We start from the raw sequence: 19056 nt of genomic DNA on the forward strand, positions 1-19056 counted from the left end.
TGAGACTCATCCCCAGCGATGGAAAACTATTGTAAAACAGAGCGGCCCTTACATGTGGGTGGGGCTGTCCTGCGAGGGTGGCCGGAGGCATTTGGGCCCCAAGCTTTGCTCACATCACAGGGAGGCAGGACCGCGTGCGGGCCACTCTCTGACGGTTCACTGGATGGCGCATTCTCCTGTCCCCCACTGTCAGTGCCACCTGGTCCAAAAGCACCCCCAAGTCCTCACTGACACCGACTCTCCTGGGTGGAACTGACCCACAGAGCAGACCCTCCCACGCCTGGGTCTGGGATGCAGCTCTCCCCGCGAGCCCCTGCTCAGCCTGTACATGAATACCTCCAACGACAGGGAGCTCACTACCATCCCATTCCACTTTTGGACAGCTTTTACCATGAAAAAGTTTCTTATTGGGCTGAAATCCAGAGAGCTTCTGCCCACAGGTTCCAGGCTTCTCCCTGGAACCACCCAAGAGAAGCCTGTGGGGGCTGTCACGTGGGGTCTTCTGAAAATTCGGACACAAGTCTCCCCCGCCCACAGTCTGTCTTCTCTAGGCACTTGGGCCCCTTTCTATCATCCCATGGTTCACTGAGTGCTCCGGTGCACCCACGGCCTACCCGTTCTCCATGAGTGCGCGTCCGTTCACAGAGACACCCTCACGGTAGGAAAGAGGGTTGGCCAGACCTGGATGCAATACTCAGATCTGGTCCAAATCTTTTCGTGGTGTCTGTGTTGGCAGAGCAACGGGGGTGCTGTCAGCACAGCCACGAGGGGTCAGTGCCAGGGACTGAGATCTGAGGGGCTGGAACGAGGGTGAGAGGGTTTCTCATGCTGCAACGTGGACAGAGAGGTGAACCAAATCAGGGCCCCACGGGAGAAAAGCAAGATTCGAATGAAAGGAGAACCCAGAACAAAAACTAGGAATAAAGGGCCAGAGCAGCAGCAGAGTCCGGACGACCAAGGGGGAGGGACCAAGATGGGGCTCAGAGCCAGTGCGGGTCAGGAGGGAGGAGGAAAGACCCCGGCTGGTGCTGCAAAGAGCCTCGGAGCACCGGGCTCCCTTGGCGGGCTGGCGGGCTCAGCGCCGACCGAGGGCACGTGGCTTACACATTCGCTGACGCACATAGACCCAACTGGACATGTCCTCCGTCCCCCCCAGGGGCCAACCCGCACTGTCTGCCTGTAGTCCTCTGACATGCAGCATTTGGAGCCATTCATCTCACAGGTCTCTCCACTTCATGACGTCTGAAAATCTGACGAACTGCTCTCCATGTTTTATCCAGCTCATGGATAAAAATGTTGACAAGGACACAGCGGGAACAGCATCTTACAGCACGCCACCAGAAACTCCATTCATTCATGCCATGGACACTTTGCCCATCCCCCAGCCCCGTTGTCTAGTGACGCGGTCCGGAGAGGACGGATCCGTAGAGAAAGCGCCATCTCGGACACCAGGCCCACTTCCTCTGCAGACAGCTTCATGATAGTGACAGTGACTGAGTCTCCCTGGGCCGTCGTGACCACACGGGTTTGTCGTGAGGGTTAAGTGAGTCCACACGGTAGTCCCTCGGATCCCCCAGAAGGACAGTAAATGCTCAGTGTGCGAGCTTTTTTCGTGACGATGATGATGATATAACTTAAGCAGGTTTACTCCTGTTTCCTTTTTGTCACGTGTAAAACGATGGAGCAGGATGAGACGAGCTCTAAAATCCCCTTCAACTTGAAAATTCAGCGCAAATGGGTTAACCCGCTTCTCCACAGAGGCATCTGAGGCAAGTGTCTTACTGAGGTGACAAACTACAGTTTCTGTCATACACCCGTCACAGGAGGAAGCGAGTTGTCCCAACACCGCTGGTCTTGTGGTGATGATGGTGAGCCGGTGCTGGGAGGGCTCTTCCAGGGACTCCAAATCCATCCTTCAGAAAGCTCTCTCTCGAGAGCCTCGTCCAAGCTCGCTGTCAAGGTGACCCGTTGGGGTTTGTGGTGGACCCCACCTTCTCCCCCTTTCACTACGTGAGGCAGTGTCACCTTCAGTGTCACCTTCGCTGCCTCACAGAATAAGGAACAACTTCCTCAGGCTGGCGTACAGAGGCCTCTCTGTCCAGCCTTGACCCACCTTTTGAGCTCTCTGGAAGGGTCTCTGGGCTGGTCACCACAGACCCAGGGACACACAGCACCCACCACGCCAGCCCCGCAACCTCCGCAGCGAGCTCATTTATTCCCTGGGGAATCACCCTGGGGGGGCGGGCGGCCACCTCCCTGACGTTCCTGGGCTTTGTTTTGGGTTTGTGGATCAAAGGTGATGACAGGCGCATACGTGTTGTGTTTGGGGTTGGTTTGGCGTTTCTGTTGGTTTTATACCGTACACTTTTGTACAAAGACAAGAAAGCAACCCCTTCCTATCTTTCTTCCTCCCCTTTCTCTGGTGGCCCCTTCTGCCTGGCTGTTGCGCTCAGTGTGGGAACGCGGTGTCTTCCCTCCAGCTCTGGCTCGTTGCTGGCCCCCATTTTCCTTCTCGCACACTTTGCGCACGTAAATCGTTTTCCCGCATGAATGCCAGAAACGCTAGTAGGTACATATTTTTACCTTAGGAAATGCTTGATGCACTGACACCCAAACCGGCCCAGCAGGCTCTCCTGGTGACACCGTCCATATGCTTTCGCATCCCGTAACAAGCCATCAGCTTTGCCTAAAGTGCAAGAAATGTGCATGGGGCTTTTCTTTTTAATCCACGTTTTTTGCTTGGCACCACTGTGTCTTGTCTCAGACCATTGTTGACATAAAAACATGATCCTTCCGTAAGCCCTTCCCAGACAACCCCCTCACTCCAGTTACTCCGTGTCTCCAGCTGTTCCTGGGGTCTCACTCGGGCGTCAGACAAAAGGCCAAATCCTCAGTGTCCTTGTGGGAGTTAGCCAGTTCATTCCGGAGGGTGCTGAGCTCACTTCTGTCAAGGGTAATGGCCTCATCCTCTTAAGCCATACGCTCCGCGGTTATTAAAGCACTCGGTGCCTCCAGGTAGATGAAAGAGCACGTGCTTCTATGGGGACGTTTGACACCAGTGTCTGGCATGCGCCCTCGTAATGACAGGATATAGCTTTACTACTGTTCTCATTTATGTATTTATTTTTTCACTTTTGACCCATGGCAATAGAAAATAATAGTTTGCAGCGAACAGGAATGAAACACAAAGTTAACAATTTCACAACTGCCCATAGAAACTAGATATAAAATTTAGATGCAAATATCTCCACTCTGACGGCACGAATTAATATTTCCCTAGTTGTGTAATACTCTACCTGTGTCACAGTATATAAAGTTTCAATGCATTGTCCCTAACACTAAAGCTAAATAGGACATTGTATTATCCCAATATTATAAATGAGGAATTTGAGACCAAGGCAGTGATGTCACAGAACGAAAGATACCTACTCTAAATTTGATTTTAGTCTCTCACCTAGGAAGTGACAGAAATGGGTATAAAAGCCAGGTCTCCGCCTCTGACTCTTAGCCAATATATCTCTCACCAGACAATGACCCTTTTCTTATCATAACGTGTTTCTATTATATATATGGGGGGAGGGGGTCTATATATTGTTTTTTCTCTTCGCTGTCATTCATTCAATTATCATTCAGCCAATACAACAGAGAGCTTGTTGTCTGTCAGTCCCTGGGGGTGCACTAAAGGGACCAGATACATAAAGTCCTGGCCTCAGGGAGCTTGCGAAGCCTGAGGGAGAAGATGGGTATCAAACCAGTAGTCACCGACATAAATGTGTCATTATTAGCCGTGACAGGTGCTGGGAAAGAAAGTAACTGGATGAGATGAGAGACCATTGCGGCGGAACCCAATTTAGATGGAAAGCTCAGGGCAGGCTTCTTTGAGGACATGACAGCTATGCTCAGATCTGAAGAATGAGTGGGGTTCTGCCTGGGGGAGAAAGAAGAGGTGAGCGAGGGCTACAGGGTGAGGTGCATTCCACAAGCTGGGAGTAAAATGCTCAGGTGTCCCCTTTAGAAGATCTGGCCTCCGGGAGGTCCGTGGTCTCACCAATGGCTCTGGGTTCCACAGGCCACGTCAGGTGTGTACTGCTGGAAACTTCCCTCCCTGGCTTTGTCTCCCCTTCAGGTGTGGCTCAGACTCAAACCACTCGCCATTTTCCAATGGCGCCACCCCAGTACCCCATCTTCGTGTGTGTGTCCATCTGCATCTCTGCTCCCCGTCCTTCTGCTCTCTGTCCAAACACTAACTGTCCCTCCAGGCCATTCCCTCGGAGCCCTTAAGGGGCCCTCTTGTTGAACAATTCTCTCTCTTCCAGACTCCCACAGCCTGTGCTTGGGACCACTCTTGGGTCACTCCACATGTCACTCCTTGTATTATTATCATGAATGCATCTGAACCCCCCCCCCTTACTAGACACCAAACCCTGAACGCCTGGCAACCGGGCCCGAGTCACGTTTGTGCCCCCAACAGCCTTTACAGCAGAGTCTAACACGGAATGGAGGTCCAGTACATGTGTGACTAATGAAGGAACCAGGGCACATTGGTTACGCTGAGATCGCCTCTGTCCACTCCAGGGCACCACCGGACACGGGGACGCGCGTGTTCCCAGGTTCTGACAGTTTGAACGGCCCAGATTTCATATTCATGGGTTCCTTCCCTGGAGTCACAGATTCCCGCGTGGACAGGCTCACTAGTGGCACAAGTCCAGTCCATCAGTCTTGGTGACTGAGAGCCTCTGAGGACAGACGTGAGCTGGCTAATTCAGAAAGAGTGCTGACTGACTTTAGAACATTCTCGGCTATCATCAAAAGCGGGGCCATTTCCCTAAGGCCTGAGGTGTGTCCAAAGGGGCACGCTCTATCTACAAGGTGTGTGTCTCCTGGCTTTGCAGCCAGAGATAGCTCCAGCCCCCGGGGGAAAGCAGCTGACTGAGCTAAGTTTGCCCCAAGGGGGTGGTTCCCAAACCTGTGTGCACATTCGAATCACCCAGGAGGCTTACAAGATGACAGGTGCCCTTGTCCACATCCAGGTTACTCAGTTGGTCAGGGCCTGTGGGCTGGGCTTTGGAACTGTTACAAGAGCCCCACATGGTTCTTGTGTAACGGGTGGACTTAAGGAGAGGGAACCTCCCCAACACAAGGAGCTGCGAAGGAGAAACTGCTTCCAGGATAATCCCACGGGACCAGTGACACCCACTGACCCATCTGCTAGTGCACAGCTGGGCTTCTGAACCCGAGAAATCCTGGCCTAGCAGGAAGGGTGGTGGTGAGGCCATCCGCCTGCGGGTTTGTTGGCGGTGTTCTCAGATATGACACGCTCACGCCCCCACCCCACCCCACCCCCCAACTACCACCACTCCTCTGTTGTCAAAATCTTACTCATGAAAGCACTACCTAACGGCCATGTCCTTTGTCAATCTCCCCTTCCAAATACTTAGTATTTCCAATGCTCTCCAAAAAACTTGCTTAAGTGTTTACTACAGCAACAGTCTAACTTCCCTTTGTGTGATAACTAGCTGTGGAACTAGAATCTTCTTCTTGTGTGTAGAGACAGCCTCTGACTCATCTTTACATTATCAGAGAATCTAGCATTTTGCTTTGTACACAGTAGGTGCTCGATAAATGCTTACGGAATGAATGGATGCTGAGATTACAACTGTAGACAGGACTGGCCTCATTCCTGCCCTCACGGGGCTATAAGCTGCGCGTCAAAGGGTAACTTGTAACTACCTCTAAATCCAAACTAAACGTTGTCATAAAATTTTCAGGGTCGAAGGAACGGTTACATGGACACCTCCATCTCTTGGTTCCCAGTCCAGTCACGATCACAAACCCTCCCCCGTAAACAACTCAGCCACAGCTGCAGAGCCCGTGGGAGTTCTCAGGATACACAGCAACTGTGATCACGCTGAGAGAAGAGGCTGAGACCAGAGGCAAACATCTGGCCCCTCCGGAGAGAGGCCAGCAGAGCAAATATGGGACACCCAGTCCAGGCTGGGTCCAGACCCAGGAGCCCCAGCGGAAGAGGTGGGCGTCACCGCCAGCCCTCAGGAAGGTCTGTTCGAGGCCCTGAGAAGCAATACTGAGGGAGCAGTGCCCAGTCCCCACGCCCAGGAGACGGTCGCTCGGATCTACAGGACAGGCACACACTGAGCTGGCTCCTGGCTCCAGCCTGGACCCTGGTGTGGACTGTACACTGGCTGTAAGAGGTGCAGACCGGAGGCTGCAACCCAATCACACAGGCCAGGCCATCTATTTTCAGAGGCCACTTGCTTGGGGAAGAGATTCTAAATATACCTCCAGTGATGCAGGAGGTAGGCTATCACCCTGGCAGCTGCGAAGGGCGAGGCAGACGTCAGGAGCCTCACCGGTAACCTCAGAGCAGCCCCAAGGCCTCACCACTTGTGGAGCTATATTTACATGGGGGCAAGTGTCTGTTACATTTCACTTGGTTTTCACTGAAGAGCCCCGGGCACAGCTTGGCGTGGCGGTAAAGGCCGCGATTTGCCCTCTCCAGAGGTCCCCTGAGCAAAGTGTGTGGCTGCCACAAAGGGCTCGGGGCCACGCCGACCTTGGTCTTTTCCCAGGCACTTACGGCATAGCAAGGTCTTGCAATTATGTAAGGCCCGGTGATGAACCTGCCCGTATGTGCAACACCTGGTAGTCTACAAAACACCTCTGTCGCTTATTTATATAAACAGGTATGAAATATTGTTAAAGGCAGAATGAAGGGGGTTGCAGTCAGAAAGGAATGGCGACTAGGATGTGAGACTTTATCCTGCTGTGATGGTTTTCTCTGTAACGGGTCAGCTCTCTCACTGCCAACAGCGAAACCTTAAGTCCAAGCGGCGAGCCCCCAAGGACTAGAAAGCATTTAGTTTTGGAAGGACCCAAGTGAGAGCTGTACCCCCACCATCATTCGAGTCACTCTTCCCAGCAGCAAAAATGAACATCACTGGCTAACAGCAGAGAAATAGCTGCCCGGGGCCGGGGACCAGGGGCCGGGGGTGGCACAGGGGAGGCCGTGAGGTCAGAACGCTTAGCAGTATCACACACGGCCTGCAAAGTCTCTGCAGTCAGTGTATTATATTAGGCTTAGAAGATATTTAGTCCAGGTTTAGACGGTATCAGCCATGGGACACAAGGAAGACGGGATCTGAAACAGTCCCCCCCTCAACCTAAACCCCCCCCAAGTCAAAGGGTCTGGTCACCATTCATGTCAGACTCATCTGGGAGGCTTGTAAACACAGAGATGCCTGAATGAGTCTTAAGGGCTGAGAAGGCCCAGACTCGTGTATCTTTAACAAGTCCCACAGGCGAGGCAGACGAGCAGTCCAGTTTTGAGAGCCACAGCCTTACGGAATGGTATCTGATGAAGGCCATACCTTAAGTGGGTGTGCGCCCCGTAACCATGAGACGCTTTTCACTGGAGCCTCCCAGGTGCCTGCACAGCCAGTTTTACCGCCTTTTGATGGCCTAACTGATGTCCCAAGGTCAGTCCCTACGCAGCGGGGTAGGACTTAGGACCAAGGCTGCTGGCTAAACTCTGTGCTCTGTCCGCTACACTTCATTGCACCTCGGAGCTGCAGTCCCCAACTGCCCACCCCCTGTGCCTGGCAAGCAGAAGGCCCCGGCTCTGGTCAGATGAAGGTTCTGGAAAATGGGCTGAGGATGAGGGAGAGGTGGTGCTGGCCTGCAGCTACGGCTCTTGGAAACAGTTGGGAGAAAATAGGCCCGAGAGACACGAAATAGTCAAAGCATTGAGGACGCAGCGGGTGGGGTGAGAAGCGGCCCCAGGCCTGCAGTTAGAGAGACAGATCTGGAGGACGGAGGGGACAGCAGGGGTAGTGACTTCGCCCCTGAGCAGCTGCTGAGGATGCTACGCTATTTCTGAAGTTGCCCAAATATCAGTGACCCTCCAGGTGGAATTTCAGACACAACAGCAGGCTGGGGCACAGATATTTAGGGACTGCAGCCTTTCTGTCACCAAATCAAAGCCTGTGCATGGGGCTGATATGGACCCCCTCCTGCCTGTGCCCTGCGCTGATGGATTTGTCCAGATCCTGTGCCGACCTCAGCCAGCCACACCTGGAGAGCTGTGAAATCAGAGAGGACTCCCCCTGATATCCTAGCAGGTGAAAATAGCTCCCAAGGACTTCAGGCCAACCAGATGCTAAAGCAGGAAGCGGGGGATTCACTTCATCCCACAAGCAGTTCTCGAACATCCCTTGCTTCCTCACCTTGGCGGGATGCGGCTAAGCTCTGTGTCTCGGCGACGGCTCCATCGTGCCCGGTAATGCAGGAAAGTAGTCACGATGAATGCTAGTTCATCACCCTTCCCCATTGGAGGGTGGGCAGAGGACTGCTTTAGAGCTTGCCTTTATTGACCAGTTTGCCAACAGTAGACCAGGAAGACGCTGTGCACGAGGCAGAGAGGGGGCCGGGGACATCCCCCTGCCCACCCGTGCATTCCTGGCACACCAGGCCTCGCGCACAGCGCTCAGGTGCCTCCTCGGACCGAATATTCTGAATGGCTTGCCATGGCCCACCGAGGTGCCTCCACTGGGCCCAGCTCACATCTCCATGCCCTTCAGCCCTCCCCTTGACGGAGCACACTCCCGCCTCCAGACAAGTGCACAGCGGACCCTTTCCCCGAACACCTTGCACGCCCCTTTCTCCCTGCTTTTGCTGAAGCCGCTTCAGCCTTCCGGACACCATTGTCCTCACTGCCCAGCCCCTCAGCTGAGCGCTCACTTATCCTAAACGCCTCCTCTTCTGGTCCTCCAGCCAGGCCGTCCTGTCTCCTTCCGGCTCGCTCCCTGCTCCTCTCTTCTCTGTGTGTCTCTGTATCTCTCTCTCCCTCTTCCTGCTCTTGAAACCCCCACCCCCACCTCCCCGCATTGGGGCCCTCTCTGTCCTGATCCGCAGCCCGCCGAGCCATGTGACCTCCGGCGTTTCTCAGCATGAGGCACACCTGAGCATGTGTTGCTGAGAACCCACCCCTCACGCCCCTCACTTTTTAATTCCCGCTGTTTCCTCAGCCTCCACGAAGGGCATCGCCTACCTGTGACGAGGCAGGGACCTCAGTTTCCTTCTGGGGGGTGGTGAGCCTGTCATTCACCTCTCTGGATCAAAGCCTGTTCCTTAGGGAGCTTTGCATGCCATACCCCCATCCTTGTCCCACAGCCAAGGTCAGAACTTCTGTTTCTGTGCTCCTATTATACACCCAGCACACATCACAGTTACAATTAAATAATTGTATAACTGTCTGTTTAACACCTGCCTCCTGCTGCAGATAGAAAGCCCCACGAGGACAAGGCCCGTATCTCCTCTATTCACCCCCAAACCCCAGGACATTGTTGGTGGGACTCACTGGTGAAACCATCAGTCGCACTCTGCTCAGGGCTGTAGCTCCGTGTGCATCACACAGTCCCACCCACCCTCCACCGTCTAAGAATGTAGGTGTTGGGCCCTCAACACTTCCAACAGCGCCTTGTTCACAGTAGGTGCTCAAAAAAGCGGGGGAAAGGAAAGGAAAATAATAGTTTCCTGCTGGGAAATTAACCCAAAGCCAGTGATAGTGGGTCAGTACCATTGCATTTGATTCAAAAGCAGACACATTTAGTCCAATAAATCAATAAATAATTATTGAGTACCATTCTGCATAAGGCATAAGAATTATTTCTCATCTGTGTGCCTGTCCCTCTGTCTGTCTGCCTGTGTGCCTGTCCCTGTCTGCTTGTGTGCCTGTCCCTCTGTCTGTGTGTCTATGATGAGAGAAGCGACTGTGGGGACAGTGAGTGTCTGGTCTGAGTCTTAGCTTTGCCCCTGAGGGACTGCCTGACTTTGAACAGTCATACGCCTCTGAGTGTCCGTTTCCAGTGTCCTCGGCCCTTAAAATGAACACAAAACCCTTAGTGAGGCCTGAAAGAAGGCATGCCTTGGAAAGCCTTTTTTAAAGTGTGAGGTGTGACAACATGTATAATCACTCTGAGTGATGATGGGAGGGAAAGGCCAAGAAACAAGATGTGGCCTTGAGAGTCTCAGGCGCTCTCAGCAGCGAGGTGCATCCAGGAGTGGGCCTGGCGGCCACGCGCTCTCACCTAGCAACTCCATCCTGACCCGCTGACAAACCCCTAAGCCTCCCAAGACACAGGTTCATCATCTTGTCAACCGGGCTCCAGGCGCCTGGCTTCCTAGGAGGGGCAGGCTTCCTAATAAAGAGATGGTCTTAATGATGCGAAGTGCCCGGGTGCTATGGTAACGGGCATTACGTGATGTGGAGAAGAGGGGCCGCTTCTGATAAGAATAGGGAGCCTGCAGATGGGAAGGGGGGTGGGGATGCACACAGGCGGGGGTGGAGGAAAATGCCCATGTGACAGATACAGAGCAGGCGCCAAAGGGAACAAGCAAACAGCACTGGGGTCCCTGCCTCTCAGGTGGCCTCTCCAGTCTGGGCCCTGCTACCTGGAAGGTATCTTAAGCTTTTCCAGATTTCCTGCTGTTAATGCAATTTAGGACCGCCCTGTGTACTTAAGCTGGTCACCCCATTGGTTTCTTTTAAAGATATAAACACGTACAAAAATCCGGATAAAGCCAGGTTGCGAATTTACAAAAAAAATTAGAAAATCAGAAACACTTTTTTTTTGTATTCACCGCTGGATGAGTTTCTGAGGTTCTCTTGTAACTCAGCGTGGCCTCTTGGTTGATGATGTTTTCCATGAGTCCTAGCAGCGTGAAGAACCAGCAAGTTTGTGTGCTGTGAAGAGGAGGTCAAAACCAATGCTGGTTTCCATGCCGCCAAGCTCCACTCCCCTGTGAAAATACCACCTGGCCAGTCTGAGGACATGCTCGCAGCCCAGGAGGTGGCCAGTGCAGTGGAAAGCACATTAAACGGGCAAGGAAGGGGAGTCCTGCCTCGTGAGTCTGTCTCTGCTCCCAGAAACTGGACCGGGTACTTTATTCGCATTTGCTTCTGTCAGGCAGTTGGATATCTTGGGTTCTGGCCACCAGGCAGCTATGAGATCTTTGGGTTTTCTTCGAGAACATCTGTTCAGAAGCATGTGCTATGATTCTGTTATTAAAAGAGCTTCCTCTTCTAGCGGCCCCCGAGTGTCTCCTGCTTAACCTTCACTTTCTTTTCCGCCTCCTGCTGGTCCCCAGCTACAGCTGAGGCCTCGAGACAATCACGACGATGGTCCCTTCCTGGTTTTATTACATCTACGGGCTTGGGCTCCTTCGGTACAATAGACATTGAGTGTGGCCATTTCTGTGTTTATTGAATGCACAGATGTCTTTAACTGCTGCCAGGAAGTGGGTACAAAAAAAAGAAGAGTTTAGATTAGGAAACGGAAAGTCGGTTGACTGCCAGCATGTGGGGGCCACCGGAATGGAATATCATGGATGGCTAAGAATATTCCTTTTCTACAATTTTTAAAGAAAAACTAGACTCTTCCATTAGTTTAAGATCAAATGTGCCTACAGGGAAAAGAAGAAATGACCTACGAGTTCTTTCAATAGTTTATGGGAATTTAAAGGAACTTTGAATTTTTTCAAAAATATTCTCTAGACTGGAATACAGCAGAATTGGAACAATGATGAACCAACCAGTCGTGGGATTTTAAGGGAATGTCTATTTTCTTCTGCAAACTTCTCAATATTTTACAAGTTCTCTATTACCTTTTTCTATTACCAATGACATTTGCAATGAGAAACATAATGTAAATACTTTAAATGAAAATATTCTTTAGTCTTCTAAATTGTTGGTTTTTGCTATAAATATGTCATAAATCACAGCCCCTTTCCTCCACACATTTTATTTCATAAGGCAAGAGTAGTGGAACAACAAAGTGAAACAAAAAAACCCCGAAATCCCTGCCTCCCTGAAAAAGCTATATGGTAGAGCCGAAAACCAGGGTTTCATGAGCATCCCCTTGGCACCACCCCTCCGGGGTCCACTCACCTGAATTACATTAGACTTTCTCATCCCATTAATGAATCAATCTCTTCAGCTACCCCTCTCTCTTTCCCCCTCCACTCCCTCCCACCCATGATCATTTAATTACCATCTGCTTTTCAGGTCCCTTGCAAGCCACTGAAAAGACACACCATCAATAGTTTTGGATCATTAAAGCCCATTGCATTCCTCCTCTAGCCCGCTGGTTTTCCATATGCTTTTACAGGATAAGTATGCATCCCATGAAATCAGAAGACCTGGGTTCAAATCCCAACTCTGTTGTTTACAACACATACGACCTTAGGAGACAGACTACCTTCTCTGAACTTCCATGCTCCCATCTATGAAATGTGAATCATAGCTGTGAATACGAGAGATTTGTGAAATGATGAAAAAACATGTGAAACCCACGGCACGAGGGTCAGCGCATAGTGGGTGCTCAGGGAAAGAAAGAAAGGTCCACAGCTGTTCCTATCCTGACAGGACTGTTCAGCTCTGAAGCCAAGAGCTGGGGTTCACAAGCAGGCCCACTGTGAACTCTTTCTACTCTTTCCCAAGTTGAGCCTTCAACAGGTGAACCCTCAAGAGGCCAGGCTGACAGGGCGACTTACACAAGTCATGACTGTCAACGCTCCGCCGTTGTTTGGGCCTGTGGTCAACCCCAGCTGCAGCACTGGAGGCTGGGGGTTGAGCCAGCTCTACCTGCCATGGATGGTAGAACAGTTCTCTTTACTAAGGCTTTGCATATTCCAGCAGGTTCGGTAAACACGGTTTGGTCGACTGTATTCCAGCTACTGTGCCGGCCCAGAGGGGAGAAGGCCGGGTAAGAAATGGTTCCTGCCCTTCTGGAACTCACAGTGAGTAATTTTGATGTGGAAACCCACATTATGCTACATTCCCTTTAGCTCTGACCTCTCTTCCCCTTCAGAGCCAGGACTCCCTGAAGGCGTTGTCTGTGCAATCCTCTCCCACCCAACCCTGCCCATTTGCTCGCCTTCCACTTACTTCTCAGCCCACAGAGTCTGGTCTCCATAGGCACCACTCTAATAAGACCACTTTTTCCAAGGTCATCAAAATTCTCTATTTCAAATTTAAATTAATAGGTCTCAGCCATGGTTTTTTGGCAGTGTGACAGCATCCAACATTACTAACTCTTCCATTTCCTTTTTGAAGCAATTGCTTTGGTCGCCTGCACAAATCTCTACAGATCCAAGTACTCAGAGGCCCACTGGACATCTCCACGGAATGTCTCGCAACCACCTCACTCCTCACATAACCCAGCTAAACTCATGGCCTTCCCTCCACATCTGTGCTTCTTCCAGAGTCTTCCATCTCCAAATAGCTTCTCTACCTACCACCTTGCTCACACCAGGCATCTCAAGAGTCATCCATGAAACCCCCGTCCCCTTGCTCCTTTGTCTCATCCTCCATGCAATCCTGTCAGTTCTTCTCTTCCCCTCAACATACCCACCTTGGTCTACCATCTTCTCTTGCCTGGACCACTACAAAACCTCATAACTTCTTTCCTGCTTCTGCTGTTACTCCCACCTGTCCCATCAGCCACACTATAGCCTGAGTTGTTCTGCCTTAGAGTAAATGTGATCATATTATTCCCAAGCTTAATACCCTTCCATGATTTATCATTGCACCGAGAAATAACCTTTCTTACCATAACTTGATCTTCAAGGTCCCCACAGCCCAGCCTCTGGCTACGTCTTTACCCTAAACTCACGCACCCTTGCCCGTGATCCCCTGTCGTAGATGCACAGGCTCATTTCAGTGCCTAGAACAGCTTTTCTGGGCCCCACTCTTTAAACATGCTATTCCCTCTGCTTGGAAGGCCCTTACGCCCACTCTGCCAGGCAACTCCAACCCATAATTCAGTACCCAGTGTGCATGTCACCTCCTCAGAAAAGCCCTCCCTGAAATTCCAGTCTAAATTTGGTCTCCCAGTTCTCCCTCATAAAACCCTGTTATTTCTCATCAAATCTTATCAAAAATTTACATTTATTTATCCCAGTATGTATAAAGACATAGATAAAAAAGGACCGAGATGGAAAAGTTCACAAGTTAAGAGACTTAAAGGATAAATCCAGTAATTCCAGGAAATAAATACAGAGAAAATGGATGGGAGAACATAATAAAAGAAAGAAAGAAAAGAGGACAAACGCCTGGAGCTTACAAAAAATATACAAACTGGTCCACCACCCAATTACAGCCCAGTTAAAGTTTAGAAACACCACAGACAAAAAAAAAAAATCCTAAACGTTTAGGGAAAATTAAAGCTGGTTACCTATAAAGCAACACGTATCAAATTGTCATCACTAAAACTGTATGCTAGCAGTCAAAGCAGAGAGGAAAAATCTTCTTAAACCTAGAATTCTAGTCAAGCCATTCAAGGAGGTAGGGGAAGGGGAGAGTTTGAGACATGCAAAGACCCAGAAATCTCACCTTTAACTCACCCTTCTGTAATGATCATTTGAAAGCATACTCCAGCCAAGTGAAACAGAAATCTAAGGAATATGAGACCCAGAAGAGTGGAAGTAACCTGGAAGTGAAATGAATTGAAATCCTACAGTGACCATTCTCTAGAAGGACTATAAAGGAGCAAAGCACATTAGAAAAGGGGGGCAGAGGTCTGTGAAAAGAGCCCCTTATAGAGTCCAGAAAATTTCCTAGAACAGTCATTGGAATTAGAAGCTGGATGGTCTATTTTTTTTTTAAGTTGCAGAAAAGGAGTTTATTAGAAGTAAAAATAAATTTCAAAGAAGCAGACGTGGTCCCAAGCAGTAGAGAATGGCTCAAGGGCCATTATTAGAAAAGTAAGTACACTCCAAAGAGTTTGGAGCGGGTCTCCCGAGCAGAGGCAAGGCTCAAAATGCTCAAAAGGCCAGATGAAAATTTCCTAGAACAGTCATTGGAATTAGAAGCTGGATGGTCTTATCGATCAGGTCAAAGGACAACGCTGTGAACAAGAATTAATAAAGGTCATTAGGAACACCAGGAAAAACAAAATTAGCAAAGAGCTGTACTAAAAAGCCACAGTCCAAATACACAAAAATGAAAATGTATCATGATTCTGAGCACGGATAGAATGTATGAAGACAGCCAATGTTGAGTCTGGGAGCATTCTCCTTTAAGTAGAGGAGTTTTCACAATATGTTAAAAGATAAACTGAGGCACATTACATTTTTTAAGAGTTTATTGGAGCAAATCAGACAGCGCCAAACCAGAAGTTGCTGGGGTGCCTGTCAGACAGGAACTAGGGGAGGGGCTTTTATGGAGCAGACAAGGAAGCAAAACAAGGAGATGATCTGATTGGCTGAAGCTTAGGTGATTGCCTAGTTGGCTGTTTGTGATTGGTTGTCCTTAAATTTCATTTCCTGGATACACACACATTTACAGGAGTTGACTCTGGCTTAGGTTTTGGTTTGTGTCCATAGCCTATCCAGGCCTTAGAGCCACCTTGTTCTAAAGGCCTCCTTGTTTACTCGCTTCGATAATCAAATTGCATCTTTTCTAGCGGTTTAATCACACTACGTGGTCCTGAAAAGAATAAGAATTACAAATTCATTATGTAAATACTCATTGATTCTCAAGCTCTGAAATCAACATGTAAACAAAACACAGGGGGACTAACAGTGGCTACAGAACAGAATGTCAAGATTTTAAACCCACAGTGTAAGAGCAACGGAACAGCTGACAAAAGTTAGAACATGGAAGGTGGTGGGTTCCTTACTTTATAGTGCAGAATCAGGAAATACTGTCGGATGTTGCAATATTGAGAAATATCTTTTTAAAGTATAAATTTAAACATATTACTTCAAATTATGATACATAGGTAAAGAACCACAAAAAAAAGCGAAATTAGGAGGAAGCATACAGTGACTGTCAATGAGTTATATACCATTCCTCTTTTACAGTGAGACGTCAATAGAACTGCTGAACGTGGAAAAACCAAGAAAAAGACATAAGAAAGCATTGAGAGTTAAAGTTTGGAAATCACCACCAGAAGAGCTAGAAACAGGTGCAGGCAGAGGAGGGGGAAGAAGCCGTCTCGCTTTTCATTGTCTGCTGTTCCGTATTGCCCTAGGACTAATTACTTTGTGCCCATGGTACGTTAATTAATTAGGGAGTGAAAGCATGCAAGACTAAATAAATAGAGCCTCTGGGCTACGGGAGCCCACACAGAGCTCTGAGGGGAGGCACATTTGAACAGAGCCGTCTAGTGAGGGATGAGTGACCTGAGGAGCGCCCCGCACAGGTGCGCCCTTCGCACATCCTGCAGATGGGAGGCAATGGCTGGCATTACAGGAGAACAAGGCCTAAGGATTTCAGGTGGCCCCTGATCATTCAAAGAGACTCTAAAGCAATGGTGGTGGGGGGGGGGCATAGGCCATAAGACTTAGGGGTCAAAATTATAGGCTCTGGAGTGAATGGCCTTATCCGGTTCTGGACTGTCACTTACGAGCTGTGTGACTTCAGGCAAGTGGTGAAAAGAATTATGCCCATGCCCTGGGGAGTTGTGTGGCTTCAACAGGCTCATTTGTGTTAAGATGAGTGTCAGCTGTTGTTATTATAAAGAGAAGCAGATTCCAGATTAAGGGAGAGCCTAATGTCCATAAGGAATGTTTTGGAGATCCCACTAAGCGATACCCTTCTAACGTTTTTTCGTTCCCTAACTACTAGAGAGACAACCTGACTGTAGCCTGGAGAAAGAAAATGCTAATTTGGGGAACAACTAACTATTAATGCTAATACTACTAATGAAAGCTAATGTTACTGAGCTGAGTGTTCACCACGTGCCAGGAACTGTGCAGAGCACTTTTCACACCATCTTAGTCCACCTTCACCACCATCAGGTGAGACAGGCTTTTGATCTCTGTGTTTTTTTAAATTGTGGTAAAACACACATACTAAAATTTACCACCTTAACCATCTTTAAGTGTACAGTCCAGTGGTGTTAAAACCTGTTAAAAACAAGACAAGGCCCAAAATGGAGTCACCCATGCTAAGCCCACATCACCAAACTGAGACAATCACAGACTCAGCTCTCCCAGAAATGGGATTTAAGCCAGCGCATCCGGGAACGCCTGATGAGCGCCAGTTAGGTTTCTGCAGGAGAGAGCCCTGCATCCCGTAAAAGTAACTAACTTTGTAATAACCAACCCTCTTCTTGCCTGTGTAACTTCCCTGTCCCCGCTTCCTCTGCCTAGAAAAGTCTTTCATTGTGTACAGCTCCCCAGAGCTCTGCTCCGGCTGCGAGATGGGAGGCTGCCCGGTTCCCGAATCGCTGAACACTGCCAATAAAATCTTTACCATTTATTCAGCTGAATGTTGTTGGGTTTTTTTTAACAGTACATTCCCGTCGTTGTGCAAACATTCTCCAGAGCTCCTTTCATCTTGCAAAACTGAAATTCTGTACCCAGTAAACAACTCCTTTATCACCTCCATTTCGCAGAAAACTCAGAGGAACTGGGTCAGACTACGTGAAAACGCTGTTATTCCACCCTTTTCTACCTGTGAACAAATGGCAATTTGGAATCATTCCGTTTCAGAGGCCGGTAGCCCTGGCCAGGTACCAGAAAAGCCTGACTGCAAAGCCCTGGAGTGGGCGCTGACGGGACACGGAGGAAGGTGTCCCGGGAGGAGAGAGGGTGCCGGGAACACAGGGAAACAGACTCGAGCTTTTTGGGTCATAAGATAGAGGTGGTGAAATTCTCCTCGGCTGCTCTAAGGCAGAGCTGCAGGGACGAACCCAGGTGTATAGAACCTGACACTGACTCAATTTGGGGAATGTACAAATAACCGTGTTCCCCATTTTCTTCTCTCCTTCGGACTCATCTGTTCACATGGCTTTATAGCTCCTTGGGCCCCAGGGGTGCCGTGCTCAGCCTTACAGGGACTTTTCGGAGCATCGGGAGGCAGAAGAGACACGGGCGAGAGGCTGCAGCCTGTCGGCGTTATGGGAGCACGCACGCGGCGGGCGGCCCCCGTCCTGCGGCTGGGGTGATGGCCTCATAGGGATGCTACCACCCCCCCGGGCTCCTCCCTGGGGACACCGCACACGCCAAGGTCCCCTGCCGTCTGTGCGGTGAGCCGGTGCGGTGCTGGCTCACCCTCCCCCGTCCTGACCTGCCTGGCCTCACGTTCCCTACGCCCCCTCTTCCCTGCTCACCTCTCAGTACATCTCTGCTCCCTGAACACTCAGCCTTCCTCTTCTTACTCTCGGAAAACTCTGTAGGTGGAAAGGAGCTTAATCGGTAATAATGAGGCTTTCTATTTTTAGAGCTTCTGCCTCTGAGCAACCCGGAGAGTGCCACAGTTAGAACGGAATCGGTGAAAGGGTTGAAAGGGTCTTTGAAAGGTCTTCTAGGGAAGTCCCCTGACAGAAGGCAGGGACCCTGGAAGCTGCCCCTGACAGTCACACTCAGCCCGGCGTCTGGAATCTCCACCCCCAGGCCCTCTCCCCAGCCAGCCACACCCCTCCACCCGTGTCCTGCCCTGCTGCCTATCTCCCTGGGATGGTGGCATTAGGCCCCCAATGTTCTCCCAGCCTCCGGTCGCTCACCCAGCCAACCTCCATGTCACCAGCAGCCCTGATCACACTTGGAGGACAAGGCTCGAAGGGCCGAGTGTTACGGGACAGCAGTGGGGGTGGGCTAGGAAGGTGTCACAGGGTGGGACTCAGAAGATCATAGGTGGTCCCCAACATCAGCACGGGAAGGAGATGTTAGGGAAAGGGCACAGCCCACGCAGAGGCTGGGAGACCCCGTGCGTGGGTGCTTCAGGCCCGGTAAGTCCTGCAGAGTGCCGTGAGTGGGACCGAGGTAGAGGCCAGAAAGGAGGACCGGGACCACAGCGCCAGCCACGGCTTTTTCCCGATGGCAGTGGGCTCTTTGGGTGGCGGGAGCCACAGTGGAGGCCTTGGGCAGTTTACGTCGAAAGGCCCTGGCTCCAAGAAGAAAAGAGGGAACATGTATCGGAGAGGTGGCACCAAAAGAAAATGCAAGGCATGTCTCCATCTCACCCATCACCAGGCCTCGGGGTCTTTAAACTGTGTCACACACACACATACACACACACACACACACACACAC

The 19056-nt window shown here is 50.4% G+C and overlaps 1 protein-coding gene across 2 annotated transcripts in view; it reads right to left on the bottom strand.

Moving 5' to 3' along the window:
- The window catches only part of LOC109385199 (retinoic acid receptor RXR-gamma-like), a 153260-nt gene that overhangs the window by 25598 nt on the left and 108606 nt on the right, over nucleotides 1–19056 (bottom strand). The window lies entirely within an intron of this gene.

The sequence above is a fragment of the Hipposideros armiger genome, unplaced genomic scaffold, assembly GCF_001890085.2.
Source record: "Hipposideros armiger isolate ML-2016 unplaced genomic scaffold, ASM189008v1 scaffold_6, whole genome shotgun sequence".
In the NCBI taxonomy this organism is placed as follows: Eukaryota; Metazoa; Chordata; class Mammalia; order Chiroptera; family Hipposideridae; genus Hipposideros; species Hipposideros armiger.